General features: G+C 41.7%; 1 long non-coding RNA gene across 1 annotated transcript; it reads right to left on the reverse strand.

Annotated features, from left to right (window-relative positions):
• Positions 1-9,078: 9,078 nt before the first annotated feature.
• LOC142579991 (uncharacterized) lies at positions 9,079-21,662 on the reverse strand. The gene is made up of 4 exons (XR_012827519.1): positions 21,458-21,662; positions 19,898-19,933; positions 17,058-17,262; positions 9,079-14,392 (listed from the first exon to the last, which is right to left on the reverse strand). It is a non-coding gene; the product is annotated as an uncharacterized LOC142579991 (long non-coding RNA).
• Between the last annotated feature and the right edge of the window lie 494 nt (positions 21,663-22,156).

Raw genomic sequence — 22,156 nt, forward strand, 5'->3', positions numbered from 1 at the left:
GTAATGTCAGTGCACCTTTCGCATCAAAAGTTTATGCGATCTTTATACCCATGAAGTTTCGGAATTGAAATCCATGCTCTCCGTAGATTCCACGGCATCCGCGAGATGCCGCAACGAGCCCGCTCGCCATCAAAACGCAATTGAAACTTTGTGCTCGGATGGGGCCCTTTGCTTTATGTGACTCCAGGTGCATGGGCGTTGCCACGAAATACAGCCCGAGTTCACAATCTTCGCGCCGAAATGTCTTTTCGAGCGTGAAAAATACATTCTAGAAAAAAACCAGAGTGACTTCCGGCGCCGGGGTTGTTTTGGTCGGTGGTGCATGACAGCACGAAAAAATTTGGGAGGGGGGGGGCTGAAGCCACATAAGCCCCTCCCCACCCTGGCTACGCCCCTGACAGCCCTCGAGGGCGAAGAGCAGGACTTAGTCTTTCCGAATAATGAAACGCCTGACGCAACATATTCGGGGTATTCTTCCTAACGCGTGCCCTTTGCGCCAAGTTACCAGTATTGCGGCAAATGCATTGTCATTGCAATCTGTTGCTTGAGGGATTTGGTGTACCTGAGATATTTGCGACGCACAGGTTAGTGCGCATGCAACACGGGACATCTAAGCCTGCTTCGGCTCAGAACACATTTCGCAGGTCTTCCTCTGAAAACGCTACAGCGTGGCCCGCAGCGGCTCTTTGGTGCCGCTGCAAGCTGTTGTCTACGGCGTTAGGCTTGACAAAAGCGGGCGCTAGGTGCGACAAATGGAATGAAGAGGAGGAGGGCGAAGGTGCTAACTACAGGCGGGTTTTAGCCTTGGCAGCTATAGCTCCGAAATCTCATCCCGTCAAAGCGGGCTTCTCTGCAGCAAGGGTAACTGTGCGGAGAAGCCATGCAATATTGGTAGTAGTGCAAAACAGCGTTGCCATTCTTTCTCGCAAGGATTCTTCTAAAACAGCATATATATCCACCGAAATCACTTGGATATTCTTGCGATTCCAATAACAATGCGGCACGAAGCTCTTTAGCGGTAAAAACCAAAACGTTGATTGGTAGACTGCTCTACATGTGTCATAAATCCGGCGCTGCTGAACAGGACAATGTCGTGTGCAAACCGGAGCCAGCCGAAACGCTCCCCGTTGGTACTCACACCTACTTAGACAGCTATTCGCTGAAAAATCAAGCGTAGTTATTTGTTCGGGGCATAACCCAGCCCATTTTCCTATCTTGAGATAGGCACTCAGTGGGCTATACTATTCCGGACGACGAACAATTAGGGCGTTGTGCACGTGCAAGCGTTGTCAACGTGGTATGCCGGCGATGACCGGGGAAACCAGCGCGAGATGGGGACATGCTAAAGTGTGTGTATCGAAAAGAGTGTTTGGGGAGCGATAAGTGTAAGGCTGTGCGAAGGAGAGACTGGAAATGGCCGCCGTAGTGAGGGCAAAAGCGAATCTCGAGCTCATCGAAAGCAGCCGGAAGGTTCTGTAACTTCCAAAGACCCCACGTACATTCCTGTAGACATCAGTGTTTGTTGTTTTCAAATCTTAATCAGCAGTGATAAGTGAAAAAAAAAAACGTAGACCTAACTTGAAGCCGAATACATGCAGCACCATATACGAATAATTTAATTGCCTTATTGTTGGCACCAATATTTCGGAAAATGGATACTACCTTGTGTCATCATTGACGACGAGGAATGCCTGTGAAGTACCTTTACAATGCCACGACAATTCGCTACTAACCAGGATGGAGAATCACCGCAACGGATAGCAAAGCAGTTATCTCTATCCTTCTGTTTAGGTAAACAAAACAGCTTCTATAAACTTTCTGTAGCTTGAAGAAGTTAATCTGAGAGACGGTAACATTGTATATGTGTATGGAGATACGGCTGTGCACAGGCACTTGCACCACATGATCAAACAATCTTTTTCGTTTGTTCTTGTTCTTTCTTTTTGCTTTTTTTTATTCGTAAGAGACCGATGGATAAGAAGAACTGCCTACAAAAGGTATTAATTGCAAGCTTCATGGGTGAAGCTGACATCAAAAGGGGGAAAAAATGGAGCTTGGACGGCCATGTGACGCGTCGGGCAGATAGCGGGTGATACGTTATAGATTTACAGAACGTGTACAGAGAAAGGCGTTGTCGAGGTCTGAAGACGTGATGAAATGAGAGAATTTGCTGGAATAATATGGGGTCAGCTGGCGCAGGACAGTGGTAATTGCAGATCACCGGGAGAGGCCTTCGTCCTGCATTAGGCTGACGATGATGATTAGAAGCTTTTCTTGGGTCTCAAGAAGTGTGACAGAATTCAGACAGAAGCCAATATACATGCCAAGGAATTAGGGACATCTCGTTCGTTTTCCTCCTTTCGCCACCACGTGGCTTATCGACCTTAAAGAAGTCGATATTCGCGTCATGACGTACGCCATGACGCACAACTAAAGAAAATACAATAAAAATAAGCACACCCTGAGAATGTTGCTTCACCTCGATACTAGGAAACAAGTGCGTTTATGTACGAGCGCCATCTGGAAGAAGGCCAGCTACTTGCTCTACTGGCAATGAATCGAGCATTTTGCTAGACACCTGGCCAGACAGCTCGTCGGCATTCCGGAGAGAGGTCTGGCTGAGATGACGGCTCCCGCGAAGCTTCCGTTCATTTTTTTTTTTTCTTGAGCGTTTTTTTTTTTTTTTGTGCACCACTGTGGCCACGCACGGGCTTGCGCATAGTCGGCGTTTTGTTTGGTGGGTTTCCTATAGAACCGGCGTGATGCATCACGAGCAAGCTTTAGCTCGGGCCTATCTCCGATGCCGGCTGCTCAAGTACATGTAAAACGCATAAATGTTTTATGAGAAAACCACTCAACCGATTCGAATGAGAATGGTTGCATTTAAGACGGAGAGAGTTAAATCGCAGTGATTACTGCAAATAAAATTTTGATGTGGCATTTTTAAAGAGAACTGCCGAAAATCGGTAAACCTAAAAAAATATACAAGTCCGGAGTTTGCAAATACGTAACTCACCATAAAAGAATGTATATCGCATTTCTATACACTGCGTCCGTTGAAGCATCTAAAAGGATAAATTTGATGCATGAATTTACGACTTATGGGAATTTCTTACAGTGTTTGAAAAGGTTGTGCAAATATCATATCCACACGTTAGTGGTATCTTTCAGGGCGGCGTGGGATATATCATATTTGTTTGCATTAAATTTAATATTAAATGCAGTTTACAGAATAGCAATATCATTCGATATCGTTTTTGGTTGCTGAGGTTCCGATATTTATCCTTCAAGTCTTGTTTTTTGAAATTTCAAAATGTTTATGAATTTTTGTAAAATACAAAGGTGACAGCCCAAATAAAAAAAATCGCTTTCTGAAATCACTGCACTTATACTTTTTCTTTCAAGTTCAACATGCTTAGTCAAATTCGGTGGCCTGGTTGCTCAGAAAAAGGATTTACGATTTCCCATGTATTTAGACAGGAGCCGACGAGCTAAAGCTTACCCTCAAGTTCAATTTAGAATAATGTATTTGTTGGTAGGACACGTTTGTAAAACAACTTGGGAAGACAGAAAAGCAAATAAAAGGAGACGGCAGGGATGTTAATCAGAAGAGCGTCTGGTCGGCTAAAAATCACTAAGTGCTTACTTCTGTAATTCTATAATGGTCATATTAAATAATTCAGTACAAGCTACTATCGTGTGAACCAGAAAGCTTCAAAGCGCTACGCTACAAGGTGTCTCACAGAGGTCCTGTTCTTCTCTAATTAATCTTAATGTACGGCTGAAATATCATCAAGATATAACTTGACAATCTAAAGGAAACGCACAGCCGTCGTGCGACATTGCAGAATACAGAACGATTTCCAGAGAGGCTGATTCTGTCGAGCAGTTGCAGCAGCAATATTAATTTCCTGAAATATGAACACACAGCTTAAAACTTTGAGCGCATGTGATTTTGCAAAGCATGCACGCTTGAACCCCATGTCCTCCGCAGTGAAAGCCAGTGATCCCGTCTCGTTCTCCCAAGACGCCTTAAAACATAAATATAACATTTGCACAAAGCTGCTAATGTTCGTCACGAATTAAGATGTGTATACGCACATCTGACGTAACCTGTGCCATTTCTAAACATATGAAGCCGTTACCTAGTTCAGCTGACCAAGCACAATGGGGGTGCCTACTACATGCGTCGTATATTACGTATGAAAATAGGGGGAAAAGCAATATTCCCTAATTATCTGCAAAGCTCATAATTAAGCCAGAGAATGCTGAGTTGGTGCTACGGGGAAGCAACTAATCTCACCTGGTCAACCTATATCGACAGTACTAAGGATACAAATAGAACTTCGGGTTGTTGTTATTATTATTATTATTATTATTATTATTATTATTATTATTATTATTTGTTTTGAAAACATACATACACATGGCAGGAAAGGGAAAGCGAGGAGCTGCAGGCTGGGAACTACAACCGGAAGGGGCACAAGGCCTGCCTACTCTTCAGAAGGGAGGTGACAGCAACACGGAAATGGAAGATTTGCTCGGCTACATTTATAATGCACCATCTTTCTCATGTATAACTACTATAGAAAACTGAAATACGAGCAAACTTACACTATGCGTCCGCCATATTATATTCCATTAACCTGATTCGCTCTTAGAGCTTCTCAGAATTACTCCACTCGTTTTATATGTTCAACTTGTGTTCGAATCGCTATACTTTACACGCAAATAAAACTAACCTTGAATTTCCACCACTTAAGTGATATCGGCATCGAAACATACGAAACATAGAAATTAAAACGAAATGCATGCATCGACGTTTGCCTCGCGAGTTTTATGACATGCAGTTTGAGGTTCCTTTCTTGCAATTTATATATAGCAGTTGATGTGACTCTTACTTCAGTTTCCTAATTTCGCATATGGGCAACTGACACTGCACCAACTGTACTTTTGTCAGAACACGGAACACAGGCCGCAGAGTGCAGCTTCTCAACGGATCGGGACAACAAGGGACAACTAATGGATCAACTTCTCGCCACGGGTACTAAGAGGAGCCCTTTTCTCGTAAATATGTTTCACGCTTCACAGCGTGCGTTCTAAAAGCGCACTAACAGTCGGCGCTTTCTGTGCAGCCGCCGAAGTAATTGCGAAAGCATTTCGCTGTGTGAGGGTTTACGCCTTTCGAAGTTACGCGCCAGAAATACACACAAAGAACGCGCTCGTCCGGCCACCCGAAAGGTCGCAAGCATCATGTCAAGGTTGGGACTGCCCTTCTACGAGTTACTCCCGTCGTTGAGAAAAAAGCGGGGAGTGACAAGTTAGTTTTCAACGACGGGCTGCCACTCTTATCTTTACCACAGACGACGACTCGCGCCAACTTACCGGTCATCGTCGCGAACCTGTGACGTATGGTTCTTTCTTTATAAACGGTACTTATTTTTATTCCGTGACAGAACTAACGTCATCGGTGCAGATTAAGAAATCCGAAGGTCAGGCGGTGGTACACAGGCGAGATCGTCTATGTCCAAGAGAGATTGACCTATACAGTCACTTTCTTTTGGAAGTCATGACAGCCCTGTAATTTAACGCAACGCACCACAGCACTTCATGCACAGTGTTTTCAGAGCACAGCTCTTAGGTGCCCGTTCCTTCTGCGAGCGTCGGCGTCTTCCCTCGGCGCTTTCGTAACCGTGTGAATGATTGCACGGCAAAAGGATGAAAACGTGGAGGAAAGACGGTGGTAGCCGAGAGAGCGTGAGTAGAAAATCGTTGTGCCGCGCACGACGGGTTTTGCGGCGACGATGGCTACGAGATGGCGCCAGAGTAGCGCGCGTCGTCTGTATGGAAACAAAGCGCTGCATGAGCGGAGGATCTGTCTGCGGTGGCTGCGATAAATCGCGCTCACGCGTCACGATTAGCGAGACAGTGGCGCCACACTTCGCTACGTTTGCAGCGTGCTGCACGAGACAGATTGTCCGCGCCCGCCAGTATATCGCGAAATGAAAACATGCGTAAAGCTGCGCTCAAATTTCGCATTAGGGAGTATCGTAACCATCGGTGATTTTTTTTTGCTATATCTTAACAGAAGGATACAAGTCGTAATATTATACAACTTAGAACATTTTTTATAGGAGGCACTCTCGGAACACTTTAATGCATACAATAAGGAGCTCTGTAGTTTCCACTGTGACTTCACCTATGTACTACCTTGGTGTACTTCATGTAATAATCCCGGTCAAGCTGCTCGCATATACAGCATTACGGATAACATCAACCATGACCTTGACTATATTGCACGAAACAACCGCCTAGCTCTTCTAATTGGTAAAACATTTGTAGGCGGAAGAGAGGCGAAACCCTTATGAAAATGACTGTTGAAAAGTTGTTGGCATATTGTTGACGAATTGTTGACTCAATAGCCTTTCAACAATACCTCAACAATTATTGAAACCACAGGCAATAATTCAACAGTAAAGTTGTTGGGCAGTTCACAACAAAAAAGTCGTTGACTAAATTCTGTTGGTATATTGTTGAATAGTATTGAGTATTATTGAGCCATTGTTGAGCAGTTTTCAACAATAAAGTCATTGACTAAATTCTCTTGATATATTGTTGAATAGTATTGAGTATTATTGAGCCATTGTTGAGTAGTTTCCAACAATAAAGTCGTTGACTAAATTCTGCTGATATATTGTTGAATAGTATTGAGTATTATTGAGCCAATATTGAGAAGTTTTCAACAATAAAGTCGTTGACTAAATTCTCTTGACATATTGTTGAATAGTATTGACTATTGAGCCATTGTTGAGTAGTTTCCAACAATAAAGTCGTTGACTAAATGCTGTTAACTTATTGTTGAATAAAATTGAGTCACGAGCAATATTGAGTTTCGAAGTACATGTGAAACACACGCACATATGTATGTGTGCGTCTTTTGCACATATATGTTGCTTTACTGATCACTTGATCACCATTGCATATATACAGGGTGTTGTTTCACGTTACTTGAACCATAGACGTATATACACGTGTTTCAGCTAACTTTACTCAGAGTTTAAAAATATGCCGATGCACCATAAGACGATGCGACCAAATGCATGTTGCTCACTCTTGTACGTGTCACGCTATTCTTGTATTTTTCCTAAGTAGTTAATTAGTCAAGAAAATGAGCCATTCTGAAGGAACAAAGTCAGGCGAAAAATTCGAATTAGAAAGCTCTAGAGCACTTTGCAAAACGTCCTATTAGGAATTTCTCACTTTCTATCTATTAAGTGTTAGTGTTTTTCAGCTTACTGCGGATGCCCGTGAAATACAAAAAATATCACCTGACATATCCGCTTGCGCGCCGTGCTTGCAGCGCTCCCAAACGAGCATACCATCGAGCAGGGTGTGTTGCCGCTTAAAAGGCGACAGGGCACGAAGGCGTTGGCTGTGGTATTGACGCCAGCGACGTGCTTCCCTCGCTGCGGTTCATGATGGCGATAAGCAGACAGGTGTTCACACCGGTTAAATGGTATGTTTTCGTTTGTGCGCAGAAGGCTTAGGAGCAGTGCAATCACGACGCAGGCGGGCATATGTCACGTGGTGCTTTTTCTATTTCGCGAGCATCCGCAGTAAACTGAAAAAGAATAATACTTAACAGATAGAAAGACAGAAACTGTTTATTCGGACGTGTTGCCAACAGCTCTGCAACTTTCTAATTGGAATTTCTTTCCTAACTTCCTTGTTTCAGAAGTTGGTTAATTATGCTTGATGCTGAGCACGAGGTCGCGGGATCGAATCCCGGCCACGGCGGCCGCATTTCGATGGGGGCGAAATGCGAAAACACCCGTGTGCTTAGATTTAGGTGCACGTTAAAGAACCCCAGGTGGTCAAAATTTCCGGAGTCCTCCACTACGGCGTGCCTCATAATCAGAAAGTGGTTTTGGCACGTAAAACCCCAAATATTATTATTAATTATGCTTGACTAATTAGCTAATTAAGCAAAAATACACAAATAGCGCGACACGCTACATACCAAAGGGAGCAACATGCATTTAGTCGCGTCGTCATAGAGTTTATACACTCGGCCTAAAGTTAGCAGAAACACCCTGCATATATATATATATATATATATATGCAGTTTGAGAAGACAAACGTCCCTACAAGCAGTGACAAACAACCGATGATTGGACACATCCTGCATTTCCATCGGCGTCCATTATAAGGGGCCAGTGCCCTGGCTGTGTGTTAGGAACCCTTACAAAAAAAATTGTTGAAAGGTTATTGACGTATCATTGTTCAACGTCAACAAATGACCTTGAAAGATCATTGGGGAATTGTTGAAACATCATTGAGGAAATTGTTGACAAGTGTTGATAATTGGCCCGCGACATTCACTCGAAACATCATTGTGGCCTCTCAATTTGAAAGATCATTGGCATATCGTTGAAACTATGGTGTACTTCAATGCTGAAAGCCCATTGAAGCATTGTTGAAGATGTGTTGTTTGTCAATGTTGAAACCCAATTGACGTATTGTTGAAATGTGTTGTTTGTCAATGTTTAAAGCCCATTGAAGCATTGTTGAAGCTCAAAATTGAAAGCCCATTGAGGTATTGTTGAAATGTGTTGTTTGTCAATGTTGAAAGCCCATTGAAGCATTGTTGAAGATGTGTTTGGTCTCAAAATTGAAAGCCCATTGACGTATTGTTGAAATGTGTTGTTCGTCAATATTGAAAGCCCATGGAAGAATTGTTGCAGATCTGTTGAACATCAACACAAATTATGTTGAAATCCCTTTATGCCCCACTGGGTATTTAGCAGTTTAAACCTGCACTTACCTTAAAATACTGCTGAGCTATGTTGCATATAATTACCTTTGATGTCACGTTGGTATGTTTGCTGTGAGAGGATAGGGATAAAATTTAAATACAGCCATTTTGTATCGCAGGCCTCTGTCACCCTGGGCTCAAAACATGCTCCTAGATTGCCTGTAATAAAACATGCCTGTAATAAAACATAAAACAGTACTGTTATGCCACATTTTTCAATTGTCAGAGTGAATGGTCCTCCACAAAATCAGGAGTGCTGAACTGATGCAGACAAAAACCATTTTTCTAGGTGAACTGTTTATTTGTAACCAAACATCTGTGTAAATGTACAACCATTTGTAGTTTGAGAACATCAGAAACTTCTTAAAAACTATTGCACAGTACAAACTTCCTGCAGCTTGACACCATAACAGAATTGAATACTGAAAGTGTAGTCTGTGTGGCCCTCAAGTAAAACACATTTCCCAAAAGAAATAAATTTTAAAAAATAAATACCTAAATAAATAAATGTAGAAGCAGACTGACATGACTGTCAATAAGAGCACTCAAAAAAGGTACTTGCTTTCTCTATTAGGGAGCCAGTGGTACTATTACCATGGCACGATTTGCTTGAGCCCACAGCAATCAAATGAGACCCGATATGCAGGGTGGTTATCTTTAAGTTTCATGGAATTTATTAAACACGGACTGTTGCAGCTAACATAATTCTAGATACAGAGTGCCAAACATTACTTGCATGAGAAATCAAGACACCATAGTCAGCTGATTAAGAAAAACTCAGTTCCTAATAAAGTTTTTACGAATTGTAGACGGTAATTTTACAAGGTGTATGCACTAAGAACGAACTTCCAGAATGACACCAGTAACGAGACACATGCCATCAAACTGGCTGTAGAAATGCACTGCTGTAGCACTTTTTTGTTAACAAAACACACTGTTATGCATTGAAGCAGAAAAGTAACCGGAATGCCCATGTATTTCTCTCACATTTCTGAAAAAATCTCGCAACTGGTGTCATCCTGGAAATTAATTTCAAGTGAATATGTCTTTCAACCTCACTGGCTACAATTTGCAAACTGAAATATGTGCCGTGATGTTTAAGTGAATTAATAAATTTATGAGAATCAGTTTAATTTTAATGTTTCCATTTCTTGTGCTAGTAATGTCCACCTCTGAATAATCCAGCTCAAGAACAAAAATTATGCTACCTGGCACAGACAACTTTTAAAAAATCTGTAAAACTGAAAAACGACCACTGTACAATCCTTATTTGTTGGTTGAATGGTGTGTGCCAATTTCAGTAAACCTTACATACTTCTGAAATATGGTAATCACAATAAGTGATGCTTATGGGAGCAGTTTATTATGCTGCATTGCTGTTGCATGATACAGTTGCATTTTCTGCCATGATAACGTTCCTGCGCAGGTCATTCCATATCAAGCAACTTATTCATATTAACTACTTCAGATTTTTATATGAAAAAAAAACTATTAGTGATGTGCTGGAATAAAACAAAGTTACTCCTTTTGTGAGTTCAATTTTATTCACTGTCACAAAAAAATAACGAAAGAATTCAGAAAAAGATATGGTTTCATGCAAACATGAAAGGCACATCATTGCCATTACTGGAGATTTTTTGTTGCATTTTAAATTTAAGCCGACTTATACCTATTAATTTTTACTCATGTATTTTAGATAGCAATAAACCATGTTTACAAAGCTATGTAAAATGCAGTTTTTACTGAACTCTGACAATGGCACAGATGCACTTGCAGGTGTGCGATTCCATGCCGAATCGACCAGTGTTTTTTTGACACCACACATATAGCTGAAACACTGCCATGTGTTTATAGAGTTCAAAACTCGTTACCCACTTTTATTAATTTTTGCCAGATATTTTGTAGCATTTTGGTGACAGTTTAGTTTTCCTGCTCAGCTGAGCTAGAGGACATCAATCAACATTCTTTTTCAAATGCACATTGTATTGATCGAGGCCTTCAAATGGTGTGCGTGGAAATACGGTGAAGTGATGCAACTGCCAAAATAGACAATTTTTCAAATGTTTGAATACTTCAATTGCTTTTGGCACCGGCAAAAAATGAGTCAAATTGCAATCCGTTAGATTTTTTTTCGTAACGAAAAATTCCCAGGAAAGAACTTAAATACAGAATGGTAGCCCAGGTGACATAGTATAGCAAAAAAATATGTGCAGCTTTGAAGGTTCAGCTGATCGCCTGCAAAAAAAAAACAAATTCTAATGTTTTGCAAGAAGCTTCACGTTGAAGGAAAAACAGCTCTCGTAGTTGGCCAAAAAATATGATACATTATTGGATAGCTCTACATGTCTGCTATGCGTGTGTTAAGTTAAAGAAAGCATTATTTTTAAATGCGAGAAATTCTTTTTTGAAATTTTGTCAGCACCGACTTTTCTCGGATGTGCGCACAGCTTGCCGGCTGGGAATGCACACGACAAAGCTGGCTTTGTCTCCACACAGATGACAGAGAAGCGGTGTTAGGGTCTGCATTTTATTGCCAAGGGCCACATGCTCTAACGCAACGAGGCTTGTGTTTGGTGTGGGCCAGGTAAACCATACAGCCATTGCACATAAACTATCAATACGAGGTCTGTTAGAAAAGTATCTGACCTTTGGCTGAAGAAAAAACAAACTGGCATAACTGGAGCGTTGGAAACCTAATCACCCTCAAAGTAGTCACCTTGGGACTCCAGTCACTTCTCCCAGCAGTGCTGCCATTGTTAGAAGCATTCCGAGAAGGCCTCTTTCCGAACGGAGTTTAGCTCAGCTGTCGTTGCAGCCATAATGTCTTCTCTTGTCTGAAATCGCGCTTCTTTCAATGGCCTCTTGATTTTGGGAAACAGCCAGAAGTCGCAGGCGGCCATATCAGGAGAGTAAGGAACCTGTCGAACTACAGGAGTCTGGTTATTCGCCAAAAAAGTCTGAATCAAGTGCGAGAAAAGCATTGTCGTCATGGATGCGCCAATTTCCTGTTGACAACTTCGGTATCTTGGGCCACACAGCATCATATAGACCATGGAGGACATCCCTGTAGTAGTCTTTAGTGATTGTTTGACCCTGTGGTGCGTACCCGTTGTGTACCACTGCGGGAGTCAAAGAAAGCAGTCAGCAACACTTTAACATTGATGCGCACTTAGCGGTCTTTGGTTGGTGACGTGGAATGCTTCCACTGTAATGACTGGGATTTGGTTTCCGGGTCGTAAACATACCCACAAGACTTGTCACCAGTGATTATGGTGTTCATGAAGTTGGGGTCACTGTTTGTGGAATCCAGCATGTCTGTGAGACTTCAACACGAAGTTGCTTTAGCTCCACCATGAGCAGCTTGGGAACGAATTTCGGTGCAACTCTCTTCATGGCCAAATCTTCAGTGATAATGGAATGTGGATAAAATGTGCTGATGCCCACCTCTTCCACAATTTCTTGGATAGTCACACGACAGTCCCGCATCACCACGGGGTTCACTTCGGCAATGACCTGGTCATTTCGGCATGTTGATGGCCGACTGGAGCGTGGCTCGCTCTCCACCGATGCGTGGCCGTCTTTAAACTGGTTGTACCACTCCTTAATCTGTGTGCTGCTCATAGCATAGTCACCAAAAGCAGTCTGAATCTTCGGAATGGTTTCCACTTGGCTGTCGCCCAGTTTCTGGCAAAATTTGATGCAGTAGCACTGCTCCAGTCACTCCGCCATTTTCCTTGCAATAAAAAACCGACGAGAGCACTGTGTACTACCTCATTCAAATGCTGCGTCCCAGCAAGTCACGCTATTGGCAGGCAGGAAAAAATTCGTGCATGCGCACAAAGGTTCAAGGGCGGCTGATGAAAACGCACTTGTTACATATTCATCAGGTGTTCGCAAAAAAAAGGTCAAATACTTTTCTAACAGACATCGTACGTATTAAATACGTGAGGGAATCCTGCAGTGCTAAAAGATATGGTTCGTGCAGTTTACAAAAAGAAATATCAGCTATTATGTAGACAGTAAATCCAGAAAGAGCGCTGATATTGTTTATACAAAGCATTTTAAAGGGCATGTCGCAGTGCAATGCAACATAGAGGGAGCAGGACACTTTGTGCCCTGCTCCCTGAAGCCCAATGATGATGCAAGTAGAAAACACCTTCATAATTAGGACTGAAAACCTACATGAGTACGAACAAATTCTTGTGGTGTTGTTTGCTACCACTGTTTCAGAGCCGGAACATGCTCATCTATAAAAGTCATATGTGCCATGTTTAGTCTGATGTGGTCAGACACCATTGGCAACCACTTCTTGCGTTCATGTTAAAAAAATACGAATTGAGACTGCAGCTGCAGCGCTTGACGTCACCTGCCTTCGCAATGATAAAAAAGGCAGTCAGTTTGTTGAATAGTTCTTGTGGCTAATTATATTAACAATATTTCCTTACTAGATGACATGGCTTCATATATGTATGCTACATTTATGCTGTATGTGTGATCCACAAATGAAGATTATAAAAAATAATTTATCGCACTTAAAGAATAATACCTTTTTGTTACTTGTCACATGTATAGCAGACATGTAGGGCTGTGTAACGATGGGCGACATATACTTTTGTGCCAACCACCAAAACTAATTTTTTACCTTCAACACGAAGCTTTTTGCAAAAAATTTGAACTTTACAGTTTTTTAGCTGATCAACTGAACCTCCAAGGCTTGAAATATTTTGCAGCTATCCCAAGTCAACCAGTCTGATTTTATATTTATTTTGTGCCTTCTGTATTTCCCTACGTTAGAAGAAAATTCAAACTTTGCAAATTTTGGCACTCACACCACTTCAGTCTCTTGACATGAACACCATCTGAATATTTGGATCATACAATTTCCCTTTCAGAAGAAACGTGTATCAGTGCCTTCTAGCTTAGCTGGGCAAGAACAATAAATTTTTTCCAAAGTTCAAAAAATTTTTTTCCGAAGGAAAATAAATGGGGAGCAAGAGTTTGGAGCTTCAACTATATCTGTGATGGTCAAAAAAACGTTGGTTGGTTGCCCTGGAATGACTCAAGTGTATGTACGAAAGCAAATTTTCTCATTGTACCTACTCAAAATCAAGCAAACTTGAAATGGTTTGCCATAATGGAACAGTTCTTGACAAAATTGGGTGGTTTGGCATGAAATGGCTTAAGATACTTAAAAAATATACTAATAAGGAAACACTTTCCTTACTAGAACCATATCAAAAACTAACATAAAAATGTAGTGAACTATAACAAAGCACAGCACTTGTATTCTGGATTGAGCAATCCAATGTGGACTTAATTAACATAAATAAAATTAACATAAAAATGTGAAGGCATAGAAAGGCACAACATTTGTAAGCTCATTTGAGAAATCCAAAGCCCTTCAGGAGACTAACACAGAACATAAAAATGTCGAGAGTTACAAAAGCACAACACTTGTGTTTTGGTTTGAGCTGTCCAACTTGGGCTCTTGAGAGGTTATTGGTCCCATGCGGGAAGCGAGGCCACAGTTCTTTACATAGGGCATGTTGGTACCAGGCAATTTGCGACACGTGAAGCCTGCAAAAACAAGAAGCCAGAGCAAGTTTTAAAAAGCAACTTCCACATGCAAAAGAATGGCATGCAATCTGCCCTCGTTATAACGAAATTGATTTATGTATTTGTGTTGCTTTATTCCAACTTTCCACGGGTACAGCTTTACAGCATGACCATTTAAATTTATTCAGTGCGGCACAGGACTCCACTAAGTGTCAAATGCAGGAAAGGGCAAAGAGGAACAAAACACTGTAGCAAAATAACTTTATGAATATCCTCAATGTCAAAGATGCGAGCTTTGCTTGCCGAGAAACGAAATGGTGAAACAAATTCATGTCGTTCATAAATAAACCTGAACTGACAACTAAAATTATTTCTTATAACTTTCATAATTAAAATTTGCTGCACTTTACTGTGCTTTTCCATGCTCCAAATACAATACTGTCATGTCACTACAACTGAGTGTAGCTTCATTTGATGTTAGGTTTCCTGAGTTCACATGCAATCGGAATGTACTTCTCGCCTTACAATGACTTAAGACTTTCTACATTAAAGAAGACACTGCCTACAGTGAAGTGTTTTCTGCCTCGACGACTGAATTACTGTTATAATGAGGATTCCGTGTAGTGCACCTAGCTGCTTAGCATGACACATGCAGAATGTGACAGAGACGAAGAAATGCTGTCTTTTAAGAGCCATATGCCATAGGACTGACTTCTTTAACCCTTTTAGGGTTCACTGCCGTACATCTGTGGCTGTGATGGAACGTTCTGAAAAAAAATTTGCCTTTTCAGAATAAAGTGTTGCCTAGCATCCCACTGGAGGTGCTGCAACCTTCTGAGACTTCTAGAAAATATTCTTATAGTGCTGTCGCTCCTTGGTTTTCTCCAAAACTGATTTTTCACCTAGCTCCTTGGTGTCTGTCATTGCAGTAATTTGGGAGTGTTGCCACAAGTTTTTTGTAAGTTTCATTACACAAAAAAATTATGCTGCTTTATCCTGCATAAAAAAAATAAAACATGTAAAACTGCAAATACTGAAATGGTATTGCCACTTTATTGTTATTTAAAAATATTATTTACCAGTTTATTTTCTCGGAATGTCACTCTGAAGAACTTAAATCTGCAATAAAAATATTAAGGGTGCGCGAAGTGATTTTTGAGGCTGAACGAAAAAATGCTAGAAGCAAATCAAATAATGGATAGCTTCTGAATAATGAACAGCTGATATCACAATCAATGTAAGATGAGGCTCACATCCTAGTATTATTAAAGTTAGCAAGTTTCTGTCATTGTTATGTTATGAAAAGCTGTTTATTAAAAGCACAAATGGAGCAGCAGAAAGTTTCTTCACATGCACAGGACTCTTCAGTAAGCATAAATGATTGCTGTAAAGCCTCTAAAGTACAGCTACTGAAGTAACGTAGCCTGGTCTGCTATTACAAGTTCTTACGTTTTATGTCTACACTATGTTATTGGAGGTGAAAATTTACCGTGCTTTGGCTCAAATTTCATGTTTTATTGGTGTTTCGAAATATTAGAATACTCGCATTTACAAATAGTGACCACTCAAAGACTAAATTGAATAGGACACTATTCAATTCGAAAGTTTTGAGCATTTGCACACCACAAAAAATATATAACTCCTAAATTAGAGAGGCATATTTCTCCCCAAAATGTGATCCTCAACGGGCTAAACAAGAGCGACAGAAAAGCCCATTCATCTTTTTGATTAATTTAAGCCCATAATCTACTTGGCAATGGTTCATAATAACCCTGTTAACAGGTAGGTGAAGTAAGGAAGCAGGAATCAATTCTAACAATTTCAGAATGGGAGTAGTGGACATGTCCGATGGTCTGTAAGAAGCTTTATACATTAGGCCCCAAGATCCTATTCTCAATTTATTGAAGTATATGGGGAAAAGCCACATAAATATTTTTTTCATATCTTAGAATACAAAGTGATAAAGTGTGCATTAATAAATACGAGTCATAGGTTAAGTGCTTAGAATGAGTAAGCGCCCACTAAACGTAGTACTGTTGACAGCAATGCTTGCAACTCTGTCCCTGTTGTTTCTTTGATTGAAACAACCAAAAGAAAATTGCCACACCACTCAGGTTCCCTCTGCTAAAAGGCTGCTGTCTGGCATCACATGGACCTCCTTCAATATAGGAGCAACCTTAATTCGATGTGGTCAGTTAAAATTGGTGAAACTACTGTTTCACATCTCAGAACCTGGAGAGCTGTTTTGACTTCTGCAATTTGGTGAACATGATCCTGCTCGAGCTGAGCAGTCACCACACTTGAGCATACCTTCTCCGCAATTCGCGTATTAGAATAACATTTTCAGGCTAACTAAACATGTCCTCCATGCCAATAGATTTGGAGCAACTATTCTTGCAATGACAGCCAAGTAACACTGCTAATGCGCAAATGCAGCTCATTTTATGTGGTGGAGCCACTAAAAACTCAGCAGTGAAGGCAGCTTTTAAATTTTAGAAGCATTTGAGTATGGCGGCATTATGCACTTAAGATCGTATGAACAGTCATTCCAAATAGTAGGCTATTGTCGCACACAACTGCACACACAGGCTACTTGAAAGTCGTTTGTTATGTCAATGGCAAGTTCATAATTTTAGAAAAAAATGTGAATGTAAAAATGCAACCAGAAAGGATATATGGTACTTGCCTATAACAGCACTGACCCTGGTGGGGTCAAGAGCCTTTTTTGCCCCTTGGTGTTATTTCCAAAGCCCAAATGGCCCATGAGCTCCTCCTCTGTGAACACATGGTGAAGCAAGGCCCTTGCAAACTTTCCTGGTCCACCATGGCAGGCCATGGCAAGCTGTGCCAGGATAACCTTCTCAATGTGCACTCCTTCAACCTATGTGAACCTGCATGTTTAAGTAAATGTTAGCAAAACAGTTTTAAGCCTTTCAAGCACATTCGCACAACAGCCCTACTGCAAATAAATTACACAAGTACCTGTTGCAAATCTAGATTGCTAAACTTGACTTCTTACAAGCTTCTTATGCTGTCTGGATGCCACATGTTTCAGAAAAACAATCCAGCACAAAGAATAATAATAAACCAAAGTATCCAAACATCTAGTACTTGAAAAAGGGGAGTACCAGCGAAACACAAATGACACGCACACAAGGAAACGGCATTAGACACGGACGGACGTTGGGACGGACCAGCGTCCGTCCCAGTCTAAGGCCTTTTACGTGTGTGCGCGTCCTTTGTTTTGTTGGTACCCCCCTTTTTCAAGTTTATCATGCACCAACTGGCCCAAGAGCTTGCGCTAATGCACATCTAGTACTATTTATTGTGATTACCATTCTTAGGATACTTCATATTTTGAGGTATTTGTCTCTATTTTCCCATCCATTTGTGTCAATAGGTAGTCCATGGTCTAATGGGGAGATTGGGCTATGTTGAGGGAAGAGTTCAAAATCAACCGTTGGAACAGCTTGGGTGACTGGGTATGCGACCCTGAGCATATGCCACTTTTCAATGAATCTCCTTCCCGCTATCTTGGGCAACTGCTGCTGCTTGTGTTGGCAAGCAGCATTAGGAGCTCAAAGAGGGATATGATTGTCGATCATTACTAAGATTACCACTACACGTCACGTTAGCTTGCTGTGCTGCAGAAGCAATATGTGAGATTCCACTCCACTGTATGAAATGTACATAAGCTGCAAGGACAGTATGTGCCAACCACCACCTCAATTAAATTAATCGACTTGCAAAGCACAGGCTGCACAAGATCACGGAGTGAACTCAGAAGTTTGTGGACAGTCAGTTGATGTCCATGTCAGGGACCTCTAGGGAGACTCGGTCATTTCCTCGATGTGCATCATCGTGCCATCACACATTGTATTACAATTCTCTCTGTCTCATTGTACCACCGTTCTAATAGTCATCACATATCACCACAATTCAAAATATAGACACTTATATCTGTTTATTTAATCTTTATGGAGAATACTTTGAGCACGAGTTTTTGCAAAGATCATGAATTCTACAGCTTAAAGGAGCACTAAAGCAAAATTAAATTAATTAAATTCTGGTGTTTTAAGTGCCAAAACGACAATCTGATGTTTAGGCACGCCTTAGTGGGGAACTCTGGACTAATTTTTACCAAATCAGGCTGCAAGGTACCTGGGCAGTTTTGTATTTCACCTCCATCAAAATGCGGTTGTTTGATCCTGTGACCTCGTGCTTAGCGGAGCTGTGCCAACACCCCTAAGCAACTACGGCATGAAAGCACTAAAGAGAAAAATTATTTTAGATGTATCTGTACATGACCTTCCTACAATTCAAGAGATTCACTCATACCGTGACAAGAGGCTGAGTAAACTGTAAAAGCAGCAAGAGGAAAGATTGGTGGCAGTGCTGCTTTGAAGTTACCACACCCGCTTGCTGTGACGTCATGGATTTTGATGATGTCTGTTGAGGTGTAGCAATTTTTTTACAAATAAAGATGTTCATCGTATTCCAAAAACCCAAAATAAAAAGCGCCAAGAACTTTTACAGAACCAATACAGCCCAAGTTTGAAAAAATACTTGGAATCCATGATGTGACAATGAGGTGTCAGCACAAAGATTTTGGGGCGATACTCAGAAAATTGAACTTTGAGCTTTATTTTCCCTAATAATCATACAACTACCAAGAAAGTTACAGAAGTAGTTATTTAAGACGATGCTTTATTTTAAATTCATTTAAGGTGTCATTAGTGTCCCCTTAATACAAAACAAGGAATGCACTTGGCTGCGTAATAGGTTAACATGCATCACTGGTTCTCATTAAGGTAGGATTATCAGTATAGCAAAGGGCATGCACTGGCTGCTCCAGAGGGGAGCCCTTCCACTTCCCCTCAATCTCCCAATTTCCAATTTCTTTATGAGCAGTGATGCAATTTCTGTATCTTAACGAGACATACTGCCAAGGAGATTAAAAATGCCATGCTGGCTACAGCATGTGGTGACCGGCACTTCACACCGTCCAGCTCGACATCAATCTTTTTGGAATTTGGCCCTTGAAATGTAGAAAGCCCCGATCACTGCTCGTTTTTCAGCAAACTTTCTCAAAGGGTGCTGCTGTTCTGGTTTGATACCTCTAGCTGTGCACTGCTGCATGACATAGGTCATAATACCTTCGTTCTGGTAAAACTAGAAAGATGTGCACTCATGCAGACCACTAATGTCCACACTAAGTTTCTGAACGCCCCTCTCATTTCAGGCATATACACTGAAAAAGGCACATTCTGCGTTTAATATGTTCACAAGTGGCACTGAAATTCACTCCCAGTCCCGGTGCAGTTGCAAAGTCTTTAAGCTGAGTGCTTAAAGGCACCATGTCTCCTAATGAAGGCACTCTGCACCAATTGATCACTGGAGCAAATGCGTTGCAGTTGCATCAGCAATGTTGTTGTTTTTTCTGCTTCCTGCAATACATTTTCACGGTATCACTGTATTCAATCATCGTGACGCTACAGAATGGATGGCCAAAGAATTCACTTTTACCGTTCCAGCTGGGGCCTCTCCCAGCTCATTTTGAATCTGAAAAAAGATGTCACTATTAAAACGTGAAGCCACGATGCAGCAAAAGCGACCATCAAAAGAGCTACATGGACCATTAGGCTGACATAAATGGACGGATACAAATGACTAGTCATTGAATACACTAAAGTGTGGCCGCTCTTGCCAATGGCAGTGTGAGCTTGTCAAAAAATTTATTTCACATTCCTCTAGTTACTTTAAACATTATTTCCACGCATCTACTTAACTGTTATGGCCACATATTAGAGGCAGCTCCTTCATATAAAACCAGTGTAACATTCTTTTACTCCCCTTCTACCTGATGATACTGAAGTTTTGCTTACTCTCAAAGAAAGAATTTCACAGAACTGCTCTTTCGACAAAGCATTATTGCAAGCTTGTGGCAAAGCGTCGTGATTTAGTTCACAACGATGCGCTCCCCTTTCAATCTGTTCACTCTATAGTGCTCTGATTCAAAGCAAAAATTGCTTTTCGACATAACTAGCTACTTCTATGGTCACAAGAAACAATGCTAATTATTGATGTTTATGTTGCCGATAACGTATACATGCCGCCTCGAAACACAGTGGGACGACAACGCAGATATGCCAGGCATCTCGTTCCTTTACTGATTTTAAAACTATTGTTAAATCAGTTACTGAAGTGCGAAAAGCTGCAATTTCACGAAATTACATTATTTTGAATGTTGTAGGACCTGGAGTGCCATGAAATCTGCCTTTCCGTGAATGCAAAGAGCGCCTACGCGAAGCCGTTTGGGCGAAGCACTCGATGGCGTCGAACGGAGATGATGATAAAAGAAAGTTGAATGCGCGCGACCTGGGGGAAAACAAAACACACGCGGTTGGCAAGGCGTATAACTCGATGATTTCGCAGCACTCTGTGGCGTCACCCCTATTGTATCTTACGTATCGCATGTACACCCTTGAAATTCTTTATTATTATTGCGCGACAGCCTCCTCTGTGTTTTCCGATCGCGCGAACATCGGCCGCACGGCGTGTCAGATAGTGGCCTTGAAGCTCCGCGGAGTCACTCGATCCTGAAGGGAACAGCGCAACAGAATACACTTTCGCCAATCCCACCGCACCCCCCCCCCCACCCCCTTTTGCTGAAAGCTCGCTCACACGCCTTGTACTAGCGTGGCGCAAACGAACTATCTTCGATTACAGTACAGATCGGATGGTTTCACGTCGCATTGTTTTGCGCTCATTAATAAGGCTAACTCAATCGGTGCTCGAACACCGTATCAGAAATCATGGCGTACAACATGCCCTGTTTTAGGTGGCACCACATAGCTGCCTTACGCCACCACAAGCGGAGTGTAAAGTTAAACCAGGACAAAACTCCACGTTATCTACCACAAATCTAGTGCTGTACAACCCATTCTCGCAACGGAAGGATAGTACTAGGAATGAAAACTAGAAAAGAGGCGCGCGGAAGACACGCACAAGCGCTGAAATCATTTCCCCGCTTCCGTTCACCGCGTCGCAATGGACGAACAAGGGGAATTCGAAACACTCACTCACCCTTGATGTCGCCGAGTCGGAGGCGATCATGGCGATCTTCGAGGCAACAAGTCCATAAAAAGCGAGCAACACGCAGGAATATTCCAAAGATGTCACAGCGAAGCACACAAAGAACACGGAAAACGCAGGAAAGTCTCACGCCAACGGCGTGCACGAACTCGCCGGAATGCGCCAAGCATCAACAGCGCAAACGCGCAATCATACATGTACACTCATACAAATACACGCTTATATTATCATAACTTGTACTATTAGATAACAAATTATGTAATTTCATGTTATTACTGAACAATTGTTGCGATTTGCAAGTGTATAAAAGTTTTTTGCTTCGCTTCTTTGATGAACTACTTTCTTTAGCGCAGTAACGCAGTGCACCGGCCGGAGCTAATGGCATGCGCGGGAAAAGGCGCCAAATTCAAACGTCACAAACGCCGCGCTAATTTGTGCGCGCACAGTTTTCGTCGTTTGGATTTTAAAAAAAAAAGTAATGCGTGCCGCAACCATACGAACTGAACTATTGACCAGAAAAGTACACAAACGTCGCTGTTTGTGCTTCTTATTTCGACGTCATGGCAAACTGCAGGCGGTCTGTCGTCCCATTCTTTAAACATTTGTGCGTGTGCTCCTGCGCTGTGCGATTTGTCACCGAGAACGTATAGCAGCGCAGATTGTGCTTGGTGGCCGAGCAGACTCCGAACA

The sequence above is a fragment of the Dermacentor variabilis genome, chromosome 4, assembly GCF_050947875.1.
Source record: "Dermacentor variabilis isolate Ectoservices chromosome 4, ASM5094787v1, whole genome shotgun sequence".
NCBI classification, from domain to species: domain Eukaryota; kingdom Metazoa; phylum Arthropoda; class Arachnida; order Ixodida; family Ixodidae; genus Dermacentor; species Dermacentor variabilis.